This window comes from Pan troglodytes, chromosome 6, assembly GCF_028858775.2.
Source record: "Pan troglodytes isolate AG18354 chromosome 6, NHGRI_mPanTro3-v2.0_pri, whole genome shotgun sequence".
Lineage (NCBI taxonomy): Eukaryota > Metazoa > Chordata > Mammalia > Primates > Hominidae > Pan > Pan troglodytes.
Window position 1 is genome coordinate 120,750,204 of NC_072404.2, and position 23,884 is coordinate 120,774,087.

Sequence of the window (23,884 nt, forward strand, 5' to 3'; positions counted from 1 at the left end):
CCAGCTAATTTTTTTTGTATTTTTAGTAGAGACGGGGTTTCACTATGTTGGCCAGGCTGGTCTCAAACTCCTGATCTCGTGATCCGCCTGCCTCGGCCTCCCAAAGTGCTGGGATTACAGGGGAGAGCCACCGCGCCTGGCCGAGTCTTAAAGGTCCTTAAGGCTCCCTGATGTAGAAGCTAAATTAGAGACATTGTGTTTGGGGGCAAGTAAACTACTTCCACACCTTCTGTGCTGAACCCCTGGGGTTCTGGATGGCCAGTGGCATTGTCCAAAATCAAAAGAACTTTAAAAGGCAATCTCTCACTGGCTAGGTATTTCCTGACTCCAGGGACAAAGCATCAATGGAATCAATCCAAAAAAGGGTTCTCATTGTCCAGGACTTCTTGTACAACCAAAGGACTGGCAGCCAGTATTTCTCTTATCCCTTCAAGGTTCAAGGTTAGCAGCTTTACAGACAAGGGCAGTCCTGATCATAAACCTGACTACATTTGCACAAAAGAGTAGAGTTAGCCCATCCCTTCCTGCCTTAAATCCTGGTGCTTACTTCTTTTCCTTACAAATTGGATTAATGTCCTCTATGGCAATTTTTTTCCAGAATGGGGCACTTCCATCTAATGGGGCACTTCCATCTGGCATTTAGGGCCAGCCACAGTGGCTCACGCCTGTAATCCCAACAGTTTGGAAGGCTGAGGCGGGTGGATCACCTGAGATCAGGAGCTGGAGACCAGCCCGGCCAATATTGTGAAACCCGATCTCTACTAAAAATACAAAAAATTAGCCAGGTGCGGTGGCGGGTGCCTGTAATCCAAGTTACTCAGGAGGCTGAGGCAGGAGAATCGCTTGAACCCGGGAGGCGGAGATTGCAGTGAGCCGAGATTGCACCATTGCATTTCCAGCCTGGGCAACAAGAGCGAAACTCTGTCTCAAAAAAAAAAAAAAAAAAAAATATATATATATATTATATATATATATATATATAATATATATATATATATTTAGGCCAGGTGCAATGGCTCTCACATCTGTAATCCCAACACTCTGGGAGGTCAAGGCAGGAGAATCGAAGACCAGCCTGGGCAACACAGGGAGACTGAGTCTCCACAAAATGATTTAAAAATTAGCTGGGCGTGGTGGCGTGTACCTGCAGTCTCAGCTACTCGGGGGACTGAGATGGGAGGATCATGTGAGCTTAGTAGGTCAGGGCTGGAGTGAGTCATCATGCCACTTCACTCCGGCCTGGGAGAACAAAACTCTATCTTTTAATTAAAAAAAACAAAAAACAGAAACTATTCAGGCAGATAGCCTTTCTCCTCAATGATTTTATTTCTTCCTTTTTTTTTTTTAGACGGAGACTCGCTTTGTTGACAGGCTGGAGTGCATGGCGCGATCTCGGCTCACTGCAACCGCTGCCTCCAGGGTTCAAGTGATTCTCCTGCCTCAGCCTCCCAAGTAGCTGCGACTACAGGCGCACTCTACCATGCCCAGCTAATCTTTGTATTTTTAGTAGAGACAGGGTTTCATGATGTTGGACAGGATAGTCTTGATCTCTTGACCTTGTGATCCGCCCACCTCGGCCTCCCAAAGTGCTGGGATTTCAGGTGTGAGCCACCGCACCTGGCCTAATGATTTTCTTAATGGTGTCTGGGAACTCATACGCTGCCACTTGGTGGCTTCTCCTGCTATCTCCTCATTTCTTAAGGCAAACCTCTAAAATTATCAAACCATCTTTTGCTAGAATTAAATTATATAGCTTTAGATCCTTCCTCTTTTGCTTTACAGTTGTCATACAGTGACTTTGCTTTTTCTCTAATTGTATTAGCATCTACAGGTATGCCTTTTTTTTTCTTTTTTTTTTTTGAGACGGAGTCTCACCCTGTCGCACAGGCTGGAATGCAGTGGCGTGATCTTGACTCACTGCAACCTCTGCCTCCCGGCCTCAAGCAATTCTTCTACCTCAGCCTCCCAAGCAGATGGGACTACAGGCATGCACCACCACAACCAGCTAATTTTTGTATTTTTAGTAGAGGCAGGGTTTCACCATATTGGGCCAGGCTGATCTCGAACTCCTGACCTCGTGATCCGCCCGCCTCGGCCTCCCAAAGTGCTGGGATTACAGGCGTGAGCCACCAGGCCCAGCCAGGTATGCCTTTCTTATTGCAATCCTGCACCCACATAAAAGCTGCATTTTCAATACAAGATAAAAGAATATTTCACAAGAAGTGTGAGATTTTCATGCCTGCTGGTATAGCTGCAACAATGGCTTCATGAATTTCCTTTCCTTTTTTTCACTATAGTCATGTACGCTGAATTCATTTATCTTTAAATGGCAGGCAAACATAGAATGCACTCATTCTAACATGCATATCAAGCAATTTGACTTTTTCTTGTAACATCATGACATTTCTCTCCTTCCTGGGAGCACTTCCAGCATCACTAGTGTCACTCCGTGAGTCCCATGGTGTTATTCAAAGTTTACAGACTTGCACTAAACATAGTGAAATATATGTAAGAAAAATATGAGATCACCTTTTTTTTTTTTTTTTTTTTTTAGGATAGTCTCGAACTCCTGAGCTCAAATGCTCCTCCCACCTGGGTGTCCCAAAGTGCTGGTATTACAGGTATGAGCCACCACACCTGGCGGAGATCACTTTTTACCAAGATACGCAATTTACTGGAGACAAGCTACCCACATGGAGATAACTGGCATCACAGGGCTTTGTTTTGTTTTGTTTTTGAGACAGGTTCCAGCTCTGTCACCCAGGCTGGAGTGCACTGGCATGATACTGGCTCACCGCAACCTCGGCCTCCTGGGGTCAAGCAATCCTCCCGCCTCAGCCTCCTGAGTAGCTGGGACTATAGGCACGCACCACTACACCCAGTTAATTTTTGTATTTTTTATAGAGACGGGGTCTCACCATGTTGCCCAGGCTGGTCTCCAACTCCTTGGCTCAAGCAATCCACCCACCTCAGCCTCCCAAAGAGCTGGGATTACTGGCATGAGTGACCACACCTGGCCAGTTACAGGGCATCACAGGGATACTTCCAACACTTGAGCTCACTGCAAAAGCAACAGGAGGTAGCTACAAAGTTATTACAGCAGTATGGCATATACTACAGTTAATTCCATGCAGTTATGATTTAACACTGCACCTTTATGTTTGCACTTCTCTTGACTGCAAATAGTGCCGTGTACAGTCTGTACACACACATTTTGTGTACATTTCATGTTGGTAAATAATAAAACAGGCTAGCATCTACAAATATTTTAAGCATTCATGACATACCTTTTTAATGTTTTTTAATATTTCTAGGGTACATAGTTCAACTTCAAGTTTTTTCAAACTGCAGAAAATCTCCAAAAAATTTACCAATATATTTATTGAAAAAAATTTCCACAGGACAAACGCATGTTGTTGATAGCCAAACTGTATACGCTTTTCAGTAATGGGATTTAAAACTTAAGGAGAGTACAGTTACAAAGCTTAGAATCATCTAAAGTGTACATTTAACTGATCACAAAGAAGAGGCAGTGGGCATCAGTGGAGCCAAGGAAAAGAGGAAATTATTTCTATTACTGGTCATGCCTACAGGGTGTTAGTTACTATAAAGAATATTTAAAGACAGCCTTGTAGCTACTGAAAAATAAAATAAAAAAAGTTTTTAAAGCTAAAGTAAAAAACATGGCCTTATTGCTTTTTTAGAAAAACTGTTTTCCTGTATTCTAAGATTTTCTATATAAAGCATCTTCCATCCCACTCTCATAGATGCACATGATAAAACCGTGCAGGTCCATGTGACCTGTTAAGGGTCTCTTCAGAGAAAAAAAATTTTTACTTTTTACTTTTCCTCCCAGCAAAGGAAGGAGTTAAAAGTAAGGTTCTTACAATAATCTCTCTTTGAGGACTAGAAACTATTTTCTGTATCAGTCCCAGAAGGGCTTGTCATCCTGCAGCTTAATGGTAGTACAAAAGACCACTGAATCAGCATCCAGGGCTCTAATCCAGCATTCTAAACTGGCTAAGGCACTAAAAAGATAAGTGACTTTCATCAAGAGCCACGCTCTGCTGGCCACGGCGGCTCAAGCCTGTAATCCCAGCACTTAAAGAGGCCAGGGTTGGCGGATCACTTGAGGTAAGGAGTTCAAGACCAGCCTGCCAACATGATGAAACCCCGTCTCTACTAAAAATACAAAAAATTAGCCAGGCATGGTGGCGCATGCCTGTAATCCCATCTATTCAGGAGGCTGAAGCATGAGAATCACTTGAACCCGGGAGGCAGAGGTAGGAGTGAGCTGAGATCGTGCCACCGCACTCCAACCTAGGTGACAAAGCGAAACTCTATCTCAAAAAAAAAAAAAAAAAAAAAAAAGACTCAGGCTCCTTCAGTCCTTCATTTTTCCCTCAGTGAAAACATGGAATGGTTTAAGGCAATGGACTTCAAACTGTGTTCTTCAAAGCTGCCTTGGGGAGCACCCCAATGGACAAGGGGAAGGCCAGGCGGCAAGGACCAAGCTCTCACCTGCCAGTTCTCTCAGAGTAGAGCCACCTTTTCCGCTTTATACATAATAGAGTTCTACACAAAATTTATTTTATTTTTTTATTATTATTATTATTATTATTATTATTATTATTATTAGAGATAGAGTCTCGCTCTGTTGCCCAGGCTGCAGTGAAATGGCACAATCTCAGCTCACTGCCACCTCCACCTGCTGGGTTCAAGCAATTCTGCTGCCTCAGCCTCCCGAGTAGCTGAGATTACAGGAGCATGCAACCAGGCCCAGCTAATTTTTTGTATTTTTACTACAGACAGGGCTTCATCACGCTGGCCAGGCTGGTATCAAACTCCTGACCTCAAGTGATTCACCCACCTTGGCCTCTCAAAGTGTTGAGAATACAGGCATGAGCCACTGTGCCCGGCCTACACAAGATTTTATTTCACAAAGCATTCTGCTACTACAAAGTAAGGCTGAAAAACATTGATCCAGGTGCTCTGTAAAGTCCAGGCCACTCCACACATTTTCAGACCCACAGCTATACACGATGTATTTCATCTGTGAAAGATGTAGTCAATTTTACATTAATTCTGCAATTAACATTCAGTAACATCTTATTTTAGGATAAAATACATCATGCCCAATCCCCCCAAAAAACTATCAATAGGATATTCTAGAAATAAAAATAATCAACAGGATAAGATTCCCCATAAAAGTGACTGAAGGCCGGGCACAGTGGCTCACCCCTGTAATCCCAGTACTTTGGGAGGATGAAGCAGGCGGATCGCCTGAGGTCAGGAGTTCGAGACCAGCCTGACCAACACGGAGAAACCCCGTCTCTACTAAAAATACAAAATTAGCCAGGCGTGGTGGCGCATGCCTGTAATCCCAGCTACTCAGGAGGCTGAGGCAGGAGAATCGCTTGAACCCGGGAAGCAGAGGTTGCAGTGAGCCAAGATCACGTCATTGCACTCCAGCCTGGGCAACAAGAGCAAGACTCCGTCTCAAACAACAACAACAACAACAACAAAAGTGACCAAAGTAGCTAGCTGGCATCAAACACAGTGGCAACCTTTGTACCCTGGATGTTAGAAGTAATGACAGCACCTGGTGACCAAATGAAGCACCCAGCCACAGAAGTAGGACTGCCAAGTGCCAGGAATTTCTTTTAAGTAAATTATCCATCTTATCTCTACTACATCTCAATGAAACTTCGGCTTCCTGGGGATGTTATTCCTAGCTTACAGTCTTTCCTTACCCTTTCTCCCACCCTATCTACTAAACCTGCCCAACACACACAGTCCATCCAGAGACACATCTAAATTTCAGGAGTTTGGGGGATACAGGTACCCACGCTATATGTTCACAAAGTTGAATGGCAGTTGTATGTTACAACATACCCAAGTTTAATGCATTCAATCATGTCATCTAGATGCTCCTTCTTATTCCTATCCTTTTAGGCTCCATATTCTAAGACTGATTTGAAAATTATAATGCCTAAAAATATTTACATTAATAATGTTTCAAAGAGATGCCTGAAACAATGCACTCTGGAACTGACAAGCCAATTTTTTTAATTAATTTTTTTTCTTTTTTCTTTTTCTTTTTTTTTTTTTTGAGACAGACTCTCGCTCTGCACCCCAGGCTGGAGTGCAGTGGCACCATCTCGGCTCACTGCAACCTCTGCCTCCCAGGTTCAAATGATTCTCATGCCTTACCCTCCCAAGTAGCTGGGACTATAGGCGTGCACCATCAAGCCTGACTAATTTTTTGTATTTTAGTAGAGACAGGGTTTTACCATGTTGCCCAGGCTGGTCTTAAACTCCTGACCTCAGGCAATCCACCCGCTTAGGCCTCTGAAAGTGCTAGGATTACAGGCATGATCTACCGCGCCCGGCCGGATTATTAATTTTAAACTTACTAGCAAAGCTTTAACTAGAAAGATGTCTATGTGGAGCGTAATTCAAACATCAGTAACAAAACATGGACATATACATTTTGTAGGATTTATCTAGTGAGGCTAAGAATTCAACATAAAGTATTATATATGCCCAAATGTAAGTCAAAGTATTTTCTCAAACAGTATCCCTCAAAAAAGTAGTTTCGATCAGGCATAGTGGCTCACGTCTGTAATCCCAGCACTCTGGGAGCCCAAGGTGAATGGATCACTTGAGGCCAGGAGTTCAAGACCAGCCTGGCCAACATGGCAAAACCCCATCTCTACGAAAAATACAAAAATCAACCAGGCATGGTGGCATGTGCCTGTAATCCCAGCTACTCGGGAACATGGTGAAAAAAAAAATCAAGTTAGTCATTAAATTCTGACAGTAACAAATGTAATTTGCATAAAATAAATTTTTAAAACTGTCCCACTGTTTTGCAAACAGGTAGTTTACAAAAATAAAAAATATCCAGTGTCAGTATCATATATGAATTCAAGAAATACTGTATCAGTTGGGCATGGTGGCTCACGTCTGTAATCCCAGCACTCTGGGAGGTTAGGGTAGGAGGATCACATGAGACCAGGAGTTTGAGACCAGCCTGGGCAACAGTGAGACCCCATCTCTACAAAAAAAAAAAAAAAACACTAGTCAGGTATGGTAGGTAGTGCATGCCTGTAGTCCCAGCTACTTGGGGGCCTGAGGTGGGAGGATCACTAGAGTCCAGGAGGTCAAGGCTGCAGAGTGAGACCCTGTCTCAAAAAAAGAAAAAGAAATGCTATAATGCTAACTGTTTAGACTGTGGGAAATATGATGTTCTCTCTCTCTACCATCTCCACAGCTTTGCTGTAAATTTACAGTTCTAAAAACATAATTAAAAAATATGTTCCCTGGGCCAGGCACAGTGGCTCACACTTATAATTCCAGCACTTTGGGAGGCCCAGGCAGGCAGATCACGAGGTCAGGAGATCGAGACCATTCTGGCTATCACGGTGAAACCCCACCTCTACTAAAAATACAAAAAAATTAGCTGGGCATGGTGGCGGGCGCCTGTAGTCCCAGTTACTCAGGAGGCTGAGGCAGGAGAATGGCATGAACCCGGAAGGCGGAGGCCGCAGTGAGCCAAGATAGCGCCACTGCACTCCAGCCTGGGTGACAGAGCAAGACTCCATCTCATAAAAAAAAAAAAAAAAAAAAGTTCTCTAGAAAACCATTTAACTGATTCAAAAAGCACTTATAATGATAATAGTCATTGCTGTTGCAAATCTGAAATGTCTACATAAAACAGCTTCATAAAACAAGAGTGGAAAAGCAGTATTTCTAAATTAATGTAAAATTTTATTTGTGAATTGAAAAACATTTGTAACTAACTTAAGAAATTAAATATCATAAGTAGACATTTCACTATTTCATGTATATCCATAAAGTTTACATGCTCAAATTGTCACAAAATTTAATCTTCTCACTGGGGAATGAGGAAACTTAGAATTAGGGCTGCCTTATACTGAGCTATATAAAGCATAATACAAACTATGAAAGGTTCCTTTGGAGACATATACAACAACCAAATAAAGCACCCCAACCCAAACAAAGGAAAGAAAAAACTCTGAGCACTAACTATTCACATAAGTTGTACTATAGCACCAGAAGATTCCATCAAGTTGCTCTACCTTCACCTTTGGTTGGTGGTCACGCGCCTAGAATTTAAAAAGCCTATAAGCTTAAGAATCTGGCAACTCCAGGTAATGATTTTTTTTAATATTGCCTTATTTGAATATATGTAATAATTTTTCCTCTTTGCAAACAGAATACAAGACAATATTAAAAATCTGTGAGTACGACTGGGCATGGTGGCTCACACCTATAATCCCAGCACCTTGAGAGGCCCAGGCGGGTGGATCACCTGAGGTCAGGAGTTCGAGACCAGCCTGGCAAACGTGGTGAAACCCTGTCTCTACTAAAAATACAAAAATTAGCTGGGCATGGTGTCAGGTGCCTGTAATCCCAGCTACTTGGGCCACTGAGGCAGGAGAATCACTTGAACCCAGGAGGCGGAGGTTGCAGTGAGCCAAGATAGCGCCATTGCTCTCTAGCCTCAGCGACAAGAGTGGAACTCCATCTCAAAAAAAATCTGTGGGTCCTATTGGACCTGTAATACAAACAGAGCAAGACAAAACTCTCTCTAATCCTTAGTTCCAACATAGATAATACTACCCACCTATACCAACTAATGAAATAATGATAAATTATTTATAAACTGTCAAGATCAGAAAAAAGATACTAATGCTAATGATATCTGAAGGCCATCAATCATAAACAAACGTAATAAATTTTTCTCAAATCTCATTCTCCTTAGACTTCTCTCCCTCAACCCGTTTATCCTTTAACTTTCCTTCCTTTACTCTGCCACAAAAAAAAAAAAAACATTTTTTCTTTTTTTTTTTTTTTTTTTTTTTTTTGAGACAAAGTCTCACTCTGTTGCCCAGGATGGAGTGCAGCGGCATGATCTTGGCTCACTTCAACCTCCACCTCCCAGATTCAAGTGATTCTCGTGCCTCAGCCTCCCTATGAACTGGGATTACAGGCGTGCACCACCACATCCAGCTAATTTTTGTATTTTTAATAGACATGGGGTTTCGTCATGTTGGCCAGGCTGGTCTCGAACTCCTGGCCTCAAGTGATCCGCTTACTTCGGCCTCCCAAAGTGCTGGGATTACAGGTGTGGGCCACCGCGCCTGGCTCACAAAAGACATTTTCTAAATTTCAGACCAAGCCCTCTTCTCTCCACCATCCTCTTTCCTGCAGTAAGCTGACCTTACTGTCGTAAGTGCTTTAAATGTCTCCTTGAAGTCCCAGCTTCCCACCTGCCCATCAGCTCCCTGTACCATACTTCCTTTTCGGTTCTAGTCACTTTCAACTTGGTTATGCCTAAAACAAAGTCTCCCTCATCTCCAAACAATTTCTCCCGACTTTCTTTCTTTTTTGAGATGGAGTCTTGCTCTGTCGCCCACGCTGGAGTGCAGTGGCATGATCTTGGCTCCCTGCAACGTCTACCTCTTGTGTTCAATTGATTCTCCTGTCTCAGCCTCCCAAGTAGCTGGGATTATGGCACATGCCACCACACCCAGCTAATTTTTATATTTTTAGTAGAGACGGGGTTTCACCATGTTGGCCAGGCTGGTCTCAAACTCCTCACCTCAAGTGATCCACCCACCTTGGCCTCCCAAAGTGCTGGGATTACAGGCATGAGCCACCGCGCCCAGCCAGTTTCTGCCAACTTTCTTATTCTTCATTAAGTATAACAGTCTAAGTCAAAAAAACCTTTAATTTTGTCATTTTGTATTGCTTTTCTCTTCATGTCCCATAGTTAATTAGTCCTACTCCTGCTGATTCTTCTTTAAAAGAGCTTTTCCAAAATTTAAGAGCCTTAAAAAGGTTCAATGTCTTTGACCTAATATTTCCATTTGCAGGATTCCACCTAGTCTAAGAAAATCTGAAATGCATACAAAGATATTCACTGAAGTAATACCATGCCAGAAAACTGGAAACATCTGTCTAGCAATAGGGAAATATTTAAGCAAATTAAACAAATTAGAATGTTAGTCATTAATAATTAGTTATGAAGTTTTTAAAGACATGAAAAATATACATATTTTTTTTGAGTCAGAGTCTCATTCGGTCGCCCAGGTTGGAGTGCAATGGCGCCATCTCTGGCTTAATACAACCTCCACCTCCCAGGTTCAAGCAATTCTCCTGCCTCGCCTCCGGAGGAGCTGGGAAGGGATTACAGGCGCCCGCCACCACGCCCAGCTATTTTTGTGTTTTTAGTAGAGACAGGGTTGCACCATATTGGCTAGGCTGGTCTCAAACTCCTGACCTCGTGATCCACCTGCCTCGGCCTCCCAAACTGCTGGAATTACAGGCTTGAGCCACTGCACCCAGCCAGCCCATGAAAAATATTTATAACAAAATGTAAAATAAGGAAAGCAGGATACAAAATCATATATAAGAGATGATAATGTAAGTAACAAAAACACAGGAAGAGAAAAAGGCCAGAAGGAAATATAACAAAATATTAGCAACATCCTATCTGTGCATATCATGCTGGCTGGTGAGAATATGAGTCATTTTTGTTTTTTGTCTTTTTATACTCCTATAATTTCTAGATATGGCATATAATATTTTTAAAACCTGGAAAAAATTTATGTTTAAAAAAATGTGTTGCTAATTCAAGACTCTTCAAGGTCTCCCTAAGTAAACTACAAATTCAATATTAACCCAACCCAATAGCAAAACAATACTGAGATAGGGACTTAAAAATATCATCTTAATGAAAAAATATGCAAGAATGGCCCCCAAAAGTATAAAATCAAGTGTAACAAGTGGGTATGGGGGTATAAGAGAGCCCTTGCATTTCCAAAAACTGAAATGTAGTCAGGCCAAGCACACTGGCTCACACCTGTAATCCCAACACTTTGGGGAGCCAAGGTGGGAAGACAGCTTGAAGCCAGGAGTTCAAGACTAACCTGGGCAGCAAAGCAATACCCATCTCTATTTTAAAAAGAAAAGAAAATGTATTCAAAATCACAGCGATCAAGGTAACCTGGAACTAGAGCAAGGACAGAGAAGTCAACACACTCAAGTACAGGTGGAAATACAATTGAGTTAGCACAACTAGATAAGCTATTTAGAAATAAATAAGCAAGCAACAAAAGCCTAACAACCACAAAACGGCCAACCTTTACTGAATATTTACCACAGGTCCACAATCCTTGGGACCAGATGTTTCCCTATTCAAGTTTTTTGGGTTTTCCAAAGGTAATATGGCACCCATATCATGTATTATGCAATATTCCAGAACGGTATGGAGAAGCTCACCATAGGTATTTTAAAACATGCAACTTATAGCTGGGCACAGTAGGGCAAACACCTGTAGTCCGAGCTACTCAGAAGGCTAAAGCAGGATCACTTGAGCCCAGGAGTTTGAGTCCAGCTTGGGCAATGTAATGAGAATTCATTTTTTTTTTTTTTTTTTTTTTGAGACAGAGTCTCTGTCTGTCACCCAGGCTGGAGTGCAGTGTCATGATCTCAGCTCAATGCAAGCTCCGCCTCCCAGGTTCACACTATTCTCCTGCCTCAGCCTCCCGTGCAGCTGGGACTACAGGCGCCCGCCACCACGCCCAGCAAATTTTTTGTATTTTGTTTAGTAGAGACAGGGTTTCACCATGTTAGCCAGGATGGTCTCTATCTCCTGACCTTGTGATCCGCCCGCCTTGGCCTCCCAAAGTGCTGGGATTACAGGCACAAGCCACCACGCCCGGCCAAGAATTCATTTCTTAAAACACACACACACAAACACACACCCCTACGGCATTCTTCATCTCAGAGCAAAGAGTTGTAGTCCGTCTACCCTCACCCCATCCCATCCCTATCCATTGAAAACCTGTGCTATAATCCCACTACTTCCTGACAACTCAGGATTTTTGCTCCAAATACCCCTTTTCTTGCCCATATTTTCAACCTCTAACTTTCTACTAGCTCCTTGCCATCCTTTTTTTCTTTTTTTTTTTTTTTTGGTGAGGGGAAGGTATAGAGTCTCACTCTGTTGCCCAGGCTTGAGTGCAGTGGCACGATCTGGCTCACTGCAACCTCCACCTCTCAGGTTCAAGCAATTCTCCTTCCTCAGCCTCCGTAATAGCTGGGATTACAGGCGTGCACCACCACTCCCGGCTAATTTTTGTATTTTTAGTAGAGATGGGGTTTCGCCATGTTGGCCAGGCTGGTCTCGAACTCCTGACCTCAGGAGATCCACCCACCTCGGCCTCCCAAAGTGCTAGGATTACAGTAGTGAGCCACCACGCCCGCCCCCCACCCCCCCTTTTTTTTAATAAAAAGCACCTTTTCTCCTTTACACACACATGCACACACACACACACAAAGCTTATTCAGTAACTAATCTTAAGAAAAACAAACAAAACAAAAAGGACCCTGCTCTGTCTTCCTATTCACTTTTACAGCTGCAAGGTTGCTTTTATTTTAAAACACTGTGCTAAGATAGTTCCAGCTATAGTCTCTAATGATTTTCTAACTGCCAAAAGCAAAGGCCAAGATTAAGGCTCATCTCACTTGAATTTTATCTGCAGACTAACACTGCTGACCACGCCCTTCTTGAAATGCTGTATTCCCTTGGTTTCTGTAAGACAACTTTCTCCTGGGTCTCCCATCTCTCTGGCTCCTCCTTTACCAACCCTACCTGTAGCCTTCTCTTCAAGTGTTAATGTACCTTCATTCAGCCAGTTCCCTACCATCAGCTATACCTGACAACTCCCAATATATATCACCCTCAACAGAGCTCTTCCCAGTGCTCTAGCTATAAACACTGACCAAACAGCTCTTAAAGGAATTTATATAGAGACCTCAAAAAGCCTGGCCAGGCTGGGCGCGGTGGCTCATGCCTATAATCCCAGCACTTTGGGGGGCGGAGGAGGGTGGATCACCTGAGGCCAGGAATTCAGGACCAGCCTGGCCAACATGGTGAAACCCCATCTCAACTGAAAAAAAAAAAATACAAAAATTAGCCAGCCGTGGTAGTGGCACTGTAATCCCAGCTACTCAGGAGGCTGAGGTGGGAGAATTGCTTGAACTTGGGAGGCAGATGCTGCAGTGAGAACTGAGATCGCGCCACTGCACTCCAGCCTGAGCAACAGAGCAAGACCCCGTATCAAAAAAAAGAAGAAAAAAAGAGAAAAGCCTGGCCAAAGTCACCATTAATTTTTCCGAAACACATTCTGCATTCCCTATTGCAAAGAATGGCAACACCACCCATAAATTTAGCTAATTCAGAAACATGGAATTAATCCTAGAACCCTCCCACTCTCCTCACATTAAACTGGACACTAAGTCTAGTGGATTCTGGCCCCTTAATATACATCAGTCTCCTGAAGCCTCATGCAACAGCCTCCCAATGGAGCCCCTGGCCTCTAAGCAACTCCCCACACAATAGCTAAAGGAATCTTTCTAAAAACCTGAGTGTGTACCCCTTAACAGCTCCCCAGTCCTTTGTTTGACTTCCTCAGAGCCCTATCTATTGCTTACCACACCCTGCACTCCAGCCTTACTAACCTGCTTGACATTCCAAGACTACACGCCATTTTAAACCACTGCATGTTGACACCAACTGCAGTGTTTCTTCGGCATGGAAGGTCCTTGCCCTGCCCCCTTATTTTACTTGGAGAACTACTGGTTCTTCCAGAACCAGTTTAGAATGCCCTCCTGATTTCCAGTTTGCTTTTAGATTACAAAATGATATCCATAATGATTAGAAAGATACACAACTTATACATACATCCGAAAAAGAAGTCATCTGAAAATCTACAAATTTTTATAAATCAGTAAGAAAAACTTACGACACAATATTTTTTTTAAAGGGTAGGGGGCAAAAGACTTAAAAAGGCGCTTCACAAAACAGGAAACTCAAATGACCAAGAAACATATGAAAAGATGTTGGCTGGGCCTGGTGGCTCACGCCTGTAATCCCAGCACTTTGGGAGGCAAAGGTGGGCAGATCACGAAGTCAAGAGATCAAGACCATCCTGGCCAACACGGTGAAACCCCGTCTCTACTAAAAATACAAAAATTAGCTGGGCACGGTGGCACACACCTGTAGTCCCAGCTACTCAGGAGGCTGAGGCAGGAGAATTGCTTGTACTCAGGTGGTGGAGGTTGTAGTGAGCCGAGATCATGCCACTGCAATCCAGTCTGGCAACAGAGAAAGACTCCGTCTCAAAAAAAAAAAAAAAAAATGATGTTTAACATCATTACTCAGGAAAATGCAATTGAAAACCATAATGAAATATCAATACACACCCATAATAGGTAAAATTTATTACAATGACACTGCCAAGTGTGGGCAAAAATGTGAAGCAACCTTAAGTGTCTTTACACTTGTGGGAGAGTAAAGTAGTTCAATCAAAACTACATCTTTGAGCCTGGGCAACATAGGGAGATCCCATCGCTACGAAAAATTTTAAAATCAGCTGGGCATGGTGGTGCTCACATGTAGTCCCAGCTACTCAGCAGCCTGAGGCAGGAAGACCATTTGAGGCCAGGAATTTGAGGTGGCAGTGAGCTATGATTGTGCCACTGTCAGCCAACAAAGCAAGACCCAGTCTCTAAAAAAAAAAAAATATATATATATATATATATAAAGTCAGCCCTCTGAAACTGTGGACTCTGCATCCATAGGTTCAACCAATCATGAATCAAAAACAATCAAAAGTAAATAAATAATAACAAAATAAAAACTACAAATTTAAAAAACACCATGTAACAACCATTGACATGGTATTTACATTGTATATATATATTATTAGTAATCTAGAAATAATTTAAAATATACAGGAGGATGTGTGAAGGTTACAAGGGACTTGAGTATCCTCAGACTTTGTTATTTGAGGGTGTCCCAGAACCAATCCTCCAAGCATACTGAGGAATGACTGTATATTCTATATGATTTCATTTATATGAAACTCAAGAACAGACAAAACTAATCAATAATGATAGATATCAAAAAAGTTGTTGCTTCTAGGTGGTAGAGTATAGACTCGGGAGAGGCATGAGAAAACTTATGGAGCATTGAAGGGGTTTTATATACTGATCTACATGGTCGTTACAGGGGTATAAATAAATGTAAAAAAAATCATCAAACTGTACAATTAAGACGAATGCACTGGGCCAGGCGTGGTGGCTCACGCCTGTAATCCCAGCACTTTGGGAGGCCGAGGCGGGCAGATCACAAGGTCAGGAGATCGAGACTAGCCCGGCCAACATGGTAAAACCTAGTCTCTACTAAAAATACAAAAATTAGCTGGGGAGTGGTGGCGCGAGCCTGTACTCCCAGCTACTCAGGAAGCTGAGGCAGGAGAATGGCTTGAATCAGGGAAGCGGAGGTTGCAGTGAGCTGACATAGCGCCACTGCACACCAGCCTAGCGAAAGAGCAAGACTCCGTCTCAAAAAAAAATGAGTGCACTGCCAGGCATGGTGGTAGGCACCTGCAGTCCCAGCTACTTGGGAGGCTTAGGTGGGGTATCACCCAAACCCAAGAGGGTGAAAGCGGCCTAGGCAACAAAGCAAGATCCTATCTCTAAAAAAGAAAATTAAAATTAAAAATGATGTTTTATCCTTAAGAGGGAGTTTCACTGCGTCGCCCAGGCTGGCACTAAGTGGCGCAATCTCAGCTCAAAGCAACCTCTATCTCCCGTGTTCAAGCAATTCTCCCACCTCGGACTCTGGAATAGCTGGGACTACAGGCATGTGCCACCACTCCCAGCTAATTTCTGTATTTTTAGTAGAGACGGGGTTTCATCATGTTGGCCAGGCTGGTCTCAAACTCCTGACCTCAAGTGATCCTCACTGATCTTTAAAAGATCAATGCACTTTACATACATGCATATACATGTATGCTAGGACTCAATTTTTAAAAAATGAACAAAACCATGCACAAGTAAAAGAATAACACACCAAAACAATTAGATACCCTAAATTAACATGCTAAATTTTTTTTTTTTTTTTTTTTTTTGAGATGGAGTCTCGCTCTGTCGCCCAGGCTGGAGTGCAGTGGCGCCATCTCAGCTCACTGCAAGCTCTGCCTCCCGGGTTCAAGCAATTCTCCCGCCTCACCCTCCTGCATAGCTGGGATTATAGGCACATGCCACCACGCCTGGCTAATTTTTGTATTTTTAGAAGAGACGGGGTTTCGCCATGTTGGTCAGGATGGTCTTGATCTCCTGACCTTGTGATCTGCCCGCCTCGGCCTCCCAAAGCGCTGGGATTACAGGCGTAAGCTACCATGCCCAGCCGCTAAAAAATTTTTAAATTAAAAATAATTAGTGGAGCCACAGCTGACGCTTGCTTCTTAAATCTTCTGTATTATACTGAATTCTGTACTGAATTTTTTACCATGACCATATTACTTTTATTACTTAAAAAAAAAAAAAAAAAAAAGCTGGGCCAGGGGCAGTAGCTCATGACTGTAATCCCAGCATTTTGGAAGGCTGAGGCAGGCAGATCACTTGAGGCTTAGGCCAGGAGTTCCTGACCAGGCTCTACTAAAAATACAAAGAAAATAAGCTGGGCATGGTGGTGCATGCCTGTAATCCCAGCTACTTGGGAGGCTGAGGCATGAGGAGCGCCTGAACCCAGGAGGCAGAGGTTACACTGAGCCAAGATCATGCCACTGCATTCCTGCCTGGGTGACAGAGCAAGACTGTCTCAAGAAAAAAAAAAAAAGTTATTTCATTAAAATGACAATATTAAAATGAAATCTGGCCAGGCGCAGTGGCTCAAGCCTGTAATCCCAACGCTTTGTGAGGCCAAGGCAGGTAGATCATGACGTCAGGAGCTTGAGACCAGCCTGGCCAATATGGCGAAACCCTGTCTCAGTGAGCCAAGACCGGGCCACTGCAGTCCAGCCTGGGCAACAGAGCAAGACTCCATCTCGAAAAAAAAAACAAAACAAAACAAAAACAAAAAAACTAAGCACTACTGTACCTAAATCTTACAGTTCTCATCACACTGTCCTGCAATGGTCTTTTCACAAAGCAATCTCTTCTACTTTAATTATCTTACTCTTCTAGCATCCAACACACACCCTGGCACTAGCTATCTGCAGCACTAGGTATTTGCTTCATGTCCATTTACTGTATTCTACTGTAGAGGTAGTAAGCAAAAATGTTTGTTGAATAAACAAATGTGTAAAAAAATAAGAAATGAAAATTAGGTAATCCATGAGAAGTATTCCAAAGTCATGGGCTTATGAGCTTGAATTTATACTACAGGGAAGTATAAATTCAAGGGTTGAGGCTTACTGAATAAGGATATAAACTTGTATCATTACATTCCAAAATTCTCACCAAGCTGGGCGCGGTGGCTCACGCCTGTAATCCCAACACTTTGGGAGGCTAAGGCAGGCAGATCATTTGAGGCCAGGAGTTCGTAACCAGCCTGACCAACATGGTGAAACCCCATCTCTACTAAAAATACAAAAATTAGCCAGGCGTGGTGGCACATGCCTGTAGTCCCAGCTACTTGGGAGGCTGAGCCAGGAGAATCGCTTGAACCTGGGAGGTGGCAGGTGCAGTGAGCCATGATTGCGCCAGTGCACTCCAGCCTGGGCGACAGAGCAAGATGCCATCTCAAAAAAAAAATAGAAGCAAAGTATACCCAGATATCCTTTAGCCTGTGAATAAACTGTTAATCCACACAATGGAATACTTGTTACCAATAAAAAGGAAAGCACAACCAGGTACGGTGGCTCATGCCTATAATCCCAGCACTTTAGGATGCCAAGGCGGGTGGATCACCTGAGGTCAGGAGCTCGAGACCAGCCTGACCAACGTGAAGAAACCCCGTCTCTACTTAAAATACAAAATTAGCCTGGCATGGTGGCACATGCCTGTAATCCCAGCTACTCAGGAGGCTAAGGCAGGAGAATCACTTAAATCCAGGAAGCGGAGGTTACGGTGAGCCAAGATCGTGCCACTGCACTCCAGCCTGGGCAACAAGAGCAAAACTCCATCTCAAAAAAAAAAAAAAAAAAGGAATGCTCTGCTCACACAGGCAACAACATGGATGAATCTCAAGGGCATTACGCTGCATGAAAAAAGGCGAATCACAAAAGGTGACATACTGTATAATTCCATTTATATAACATTCTCGAAGTGGCAACATTAAGTGATAGAGAACAGATCAGTGTTTCCCAAGCTTAGATTTGAAGAGAGAGTGACTGTTCTTTGTGGTAATGAAATAGTTTGGCATCCTGACTGTGGTGATTATTCTAATCTGCACAAGTGACACAATTTGTTAGAACTACACACAGAGTGCATGTAAAACTGATAAAATCCAAGTAAAATCTTTCTTGAATTAATAACATTGTCTCAATGTCAATTTATTGGTTTCAACAATGTTCTATGGTTAAGATATCAACGTCAGGGAAGTTGAATAAAGAGTACACAAAGAACTCTGTACCACTTTTGCAAGGTCTTTTGAGTCTGAAATTATTTCAAAAGTAAAATTTTTTTTTTTTGGAGACAGAGTCTCGCTCTATCGCCCAGGCTGGAGTGCAGTGGCACAATCTCGGTTCACTGCAAGCTCCGCCTCCTGGGTTCACGCCATTCTCCCGCCTCAGCCTCCCGACTAGCTGGGACTATAGGTGCCCGCCACCATGCCTGGCTAATTTTTTCTATTTTTTTTTTTTTTTTTTTTAGTAGAGATGGGGTTTCACCATAGCCAGGATGGTCTCGATCTCCTGACCTCGTGATCTGCCCACCTCAGCCTCCCAAAGTGCTGGGATTATAGGCATGAGCCACCGCACCCGGCCTCAAAATTAAATGTTTTAATAAAAATTTTACAAGAACAAAAAACAAAACAGAATTTTTTTTTTTTTTAATTGAGACAGAGTGTCGCTCTGTCACCCAGGCTGGAGTGCAGCGGCATGATCTCAGCTCACCACAACCTCCGTCTCCCAGGTTCAAGCAATTCTTCTGCCTCAGCCTCCCGAGTAGCTGGAACTGCAGGAGCACACTACCATGCCAGGCAATTTTTGTATTTTTAGTAGAGATGGCGTTTCACCCTATTGGCCAGGCTGGTCTCGAACTACTGACCTCGTGATCCGCCCACCTCGTCCTCCCAAAGTGCTGGGATTACAGGTATGAGCCACCACGCCTGGCCAGAAATAGAAAAATTTTAAGGAACAATGGATAAATGGATAAAATGTGGCATATTGACACAACTATTCAACAATATAAAGGAATTAAGTACTAATATGTGCCATAACATGGATGAACCTTGAAAACATTGTTCTAAGGAAACCAGACAAAGCCACATACTGTATATTCCATTTACATGAATGTTCAGAATAAGCAGATTCATAGAGACTTAGAATGTAAATTAGTTGTTGCCAACGCAGGGGGAAGGGGAATGGAGAATAACTGGGAAATAAATATGGAGTTTCCTTCTGGGGAAGTGAAAATGTTATAGAATTAGATAACGGCTGCACAATTTAATGAATAGACTAAAAATCTGTAAATGGCCTACTTTAAAAGGTAAATTTTATGGTATGTGAACTATATCCCAATAAAAGTTATGAAAAAAATAAATGAAAGAGATCTTTTAAAAATTGTACCTCCATATAAACATACTATAAGGCAAAAATTTATCCCAAGCTATGTGATGTAGCTAATTCCTAAGATTTGTGACTAAACAGCACTACAGTCCTTCCGTTCTGCCTGTTACTCACAAAGCAGCACAATTAATAATAAGCAAACTAAACTCACAGGACAATCTAACAGGATTAAAATTTTGACCCACTAAATAATCTTAATCTTATTCCTGACAACTACAATTTCCAGTGTACCATAAAAGTAGCCTCTAGGAACTGGCTCAATTCATAAAAGCTCACAGATTTGAAATGAACTAAAATTAATTAAAAGCCTGCTTGTATATACAAAAGTAGAAAATGACAAAAGTAAATCATATTATACCAAGCCAGACCCACAGTCACATAATTCAAGTTTGCCAGTCATCACATTAATAGTTTAAAATTATACCTATTACTCCTTTTCCTCCTCTGGAAAATTAATCAAAAAGCAAAAACCGTGCTTCAAGAGACCTGAATTCTGATCCAAACGAAGCTATTGTGGGCTTAACCTGTCAGAGCTGTCTGTAAAATTCGGGGTACCCTGAAAATACTAGTCTCCTGGAGATTCTTTTACCACTTCTCAGGTGCCACTCCTCACACACTCAACGTCACCTGGTTTCCCATGCACTACTGCAGGCCACTTCTGTTTCCACTACTACCCCCTTCCCCACAATCTATTCTCCACATAGCAACCTTTTTTTTTTTTTTTTTTGAGACGGAGTCTCACTCTGTCGCCCAGGCTGGAGTGCAGTGGCACGATCTCGGCTCACTGCAAGCTCCGCCTCCCGGGTTCACGCCATTCTCCTGCCTCAGCCTCCCGAGTAGCTGGGACTACAGGCGCCCACACGCCCAGCTAATTTTTTATATTTTTAGTAGAGACGGGGTTTCACCGTGTTAGCCAGGATGGTCTCGATCTCCTGACCTCGTCATCCGCCCGCCTCGGCCTCCCAAAGTGCTGGGATTACAGGCGTGAGCCACCGCGCCCGGCTTTTTTTTTTTTTTTTTTTTTTTTTTGGGATGGAGTCTCGCTCTGTCGCCCAAGCTGGAGTGCAGTGGCACAATCTCGGCTCACTGCAAGCTCCGCCTTCCAGGTTCACGCCATTCTCTCGCCTCAGCCTCCCGAGTAGCTGAGACTACAAGCGCCCGCCACCATGCCGGGCTAATTTTGTTTTTGTATTTTTAGTAGAGACGGGGTGTTAGCCAGGATGGTCTTGATCTCCTGACCTCGTGATCCGCCCGCCTCGGCCTCCCAAAGTGCTGGGATTACAGGCGTGAGCCACCGCGCCCGGACAGCAGCCCTCTTTTTAAACAGGAATCAGAACCTGTCCCTTCCACATGTAAGCCTCCAATGGCCTACGAGGGTAGACACGCTCTGACTCCTGCCTCCCATCAACCTCTCTGGGCCACTCAGGCCACCCTTACTTTTGGGTTTCTCGAATACTTCCAGCCCATTCCTCCCCAGGGCCTCTGCCACACTGGATCTCCTCCTCATTCTCGATCCTGCCCAAATGCCATTTCTCAGAGAGTGGACTCTGGTCCCGGGCTGCCTTGATTCAACAGCTGGGCATGTTACTTACTCTTCCTGTGTCCCTGTTTCACCTGTAAAATGTCCGTAATAACGGTGCCTACCTCTTAGGGTTGTCACAAGGTATATGTAAAACAATCGACAGAGTAACTGGCACAGTGTTCAAATGTCATCTATTATTATTACTTAAGATGTCCCATCTTAATTTTCTTCCTCTCCCTTAGCCCTTTCTGAAATTATCTTGTCACCCTCTTTGTGGTTTTCCCCAAACCTCCCAAGGTTAGCTTTGCAAGGAGCTTTGTCTTGTTCAAAACTCTATCACCGGCCGGGCTTGGTGGCTCACGCCTGTAATCCCAGCACTTTAGGAGGCCGAGGCGGGCGAATCACGAGGTCAGGAGATCGAGACCATCCTGGCTAACACGGTGAAACCCCACCTCTACTAAAAATACAAAATATTAGCCGGGCGTGGTGGCGGGCGCCTGTGGTCCCAGCTACTCAGGAGACTGAGGCAGGAGAATGGCGTGAACTCGGGAGGCGGAGCTTGCAGTGAGCCGCGATCGCGCCACTGCCCTCCAGCCTGGGCAACAGAGCAAGACTCCGTCTCAAAAAAAAAAAAAAAAACCTCTAACACCATCTCCGAAGACAGACATGTGAATACCTATTGAAGACATGAATAAATAAATAACATCAAACAGTTCTTTTAAATAATATCTTGATTCAGGTCGGGCACGGTGGCTCACGCCTGTAATCCCAGCTGTGTGGGAGGCCGAGGCCAGTGAATCACCTGAAGTCAGGAGTTGTAGACCAGCCCGGCTAACATGGTGAAACCCCGTCTCTACTAAAAAATACAAAAAAATTAGCTAGGCTTGGTGGCGGGTGCCTGTAATCCCAGCTACTCAGGAGGCTGAGGCAGGAGAATCCCTTGAACCTGGGAGGCGGAGGTTGCAGTGAGCCAAGATCGGGCCATTGCACTCCAGCCTGAGTGACAAGAGCGAAACTCTGCCTCAAAAAAACTATTAAATAAAATTATGACTTGATTCAAAGAGTTAAGTGAAAAATGGCAATGCCTCTATCAGTTATATAATTGGGCTGGTCCCGTTACCTTACAGACTAGAGCCAGTTCGTTTCATCATTAGCTGGTGTGTTATTTTCCCCCTCAAATTCTATCACATATACACAATACACAGTGGGAGAAACTGGCAGATTAATCTGTGAGAGGAAAAGCTGAGTACTGTGGCTATTCACTAAGTCTTCATAAACATACCACATAAATCCAAACTGCGGCCCACCAAAAAGGCCCTCGACCATTAGGAAAATCATACTCTAATATATGCAAATACAAGACACATATTGACTTAATTAGAACTGTTTTTCCACATGTACGTAAAGGTAACATGCACATATACGTGTCTATTTGTATATACATGCACACATAGCCATCTCCGACACTGGGGTCATACTTGTTCCACTTCTTTTTATGTTTCTGAATATAACAGACTACGTGGAATTAAATCAATGCTTTGAATTAAGAGCTGTGATTAAAACCCAGTACTTATTCAGAATCCTAAACATTACAGTTCTCCTTACCACTGGGTAAACTTCCATGGTTCACCAAAGGAAATCTCAAATTTAAGGTTGTAATTCACTTGAAAGCTAGCACTAATTTTTTTAAAAGCACCCAAAACTACCAAAAATCCAGTCCATTTTAACATCTTATGAATTCAATATCCAATTTTTACCGACCAATTAGTTCTTCAAGTCTTTAGGAAGTGCTTTCCCCTTACTCTAATGGTTTTTTCTTTTTCTTTTTTTTTAAGGTATTTTTAAGTCACTATCCACATTTTGTGAAACTGAAGGACCAAGGCCAACGAGAAGGGGAAAAAAGTGAGCGTGCTGCGAGGTACCCCTCAAAGGAAACAACCAAAAATGTTTCTGGATTTTATTAAAGATGATGCTGGATTCTCGTTCCCCATAGTACCAAAGATGCCACACAGAGTATTCTTGCTCAAAAGAGCGAAGCAATTAATCTAGAGGAAGAGATAACGACGTCGAACGCTGGTAAATCAAAAAAATTAGGAGAGAGGAGTGGAAAAGGAGAAGACGCGGCGGCGCTGTGCGGTCTCGGAGCTGCTCTCCAGGAAAGGGTTCTTGGGCAGCGGCCCCCCTGCTCGGGTGAGCGGCCAGGCTGCAGGTGGCCGCCACGGGCGCGTTTTCCACTCCGACCGGCTCTCGCGCACACGCCCACCGCCCTGCGCAGCCCGCGACCCCGGCGCCCGCAGCGCACCCAAGTCACGCTCAACCCGAGCGGAAAGTTTCGAATCCAAACCCGAGAGCCGAAACGCACAGGTCTCGGGGCTGAACTCGCGCCAGGAACACGCCCGAGGCAAACCACTTGACAACCAGCTTAGGTTCTCAGCAGAAAGGCCGACAGGCGGGGGCCGGGGAGGAAGGGGAGGCGAGACACACGCCCTCCCGCACACTCGGCCCCTCCGCCTCCTCGGCCCGCGGCTCAGGTGGGAGCAACGCAGCCGCTACACTCCCGCAGCGGGCGGGCCGGAGCCCAGCGGCGGACGCCGGGGCCCCTCCCAGAAAGGGCCGCGACCCCCGGGCCAGCTCGCGGGCAAGGGACGGGTGCGCACGCCCTGCCCGGCGCCTTCCCGCCGGCCTCCCGCCCGCCGGCCGGTGGCGACCCGGGGCGGGAGAGCGCGGGGTCGAGGCTCCGTGATGC

The 23,884-nt window shown here is 44.0% G+C and overlaps 1 protein-coding gene across 33 annotated transcripts in view; it reads right to left on the reverse strand.

Moving 5' to 3' along the window:
• SRPK2 (SRSF protein kinase 2) overlaps positions 1–23,884 on the reverse strand; it is a 288,551-nt gene that overhangs the window by 253,650 nt on the left and 11,017 nt on the right.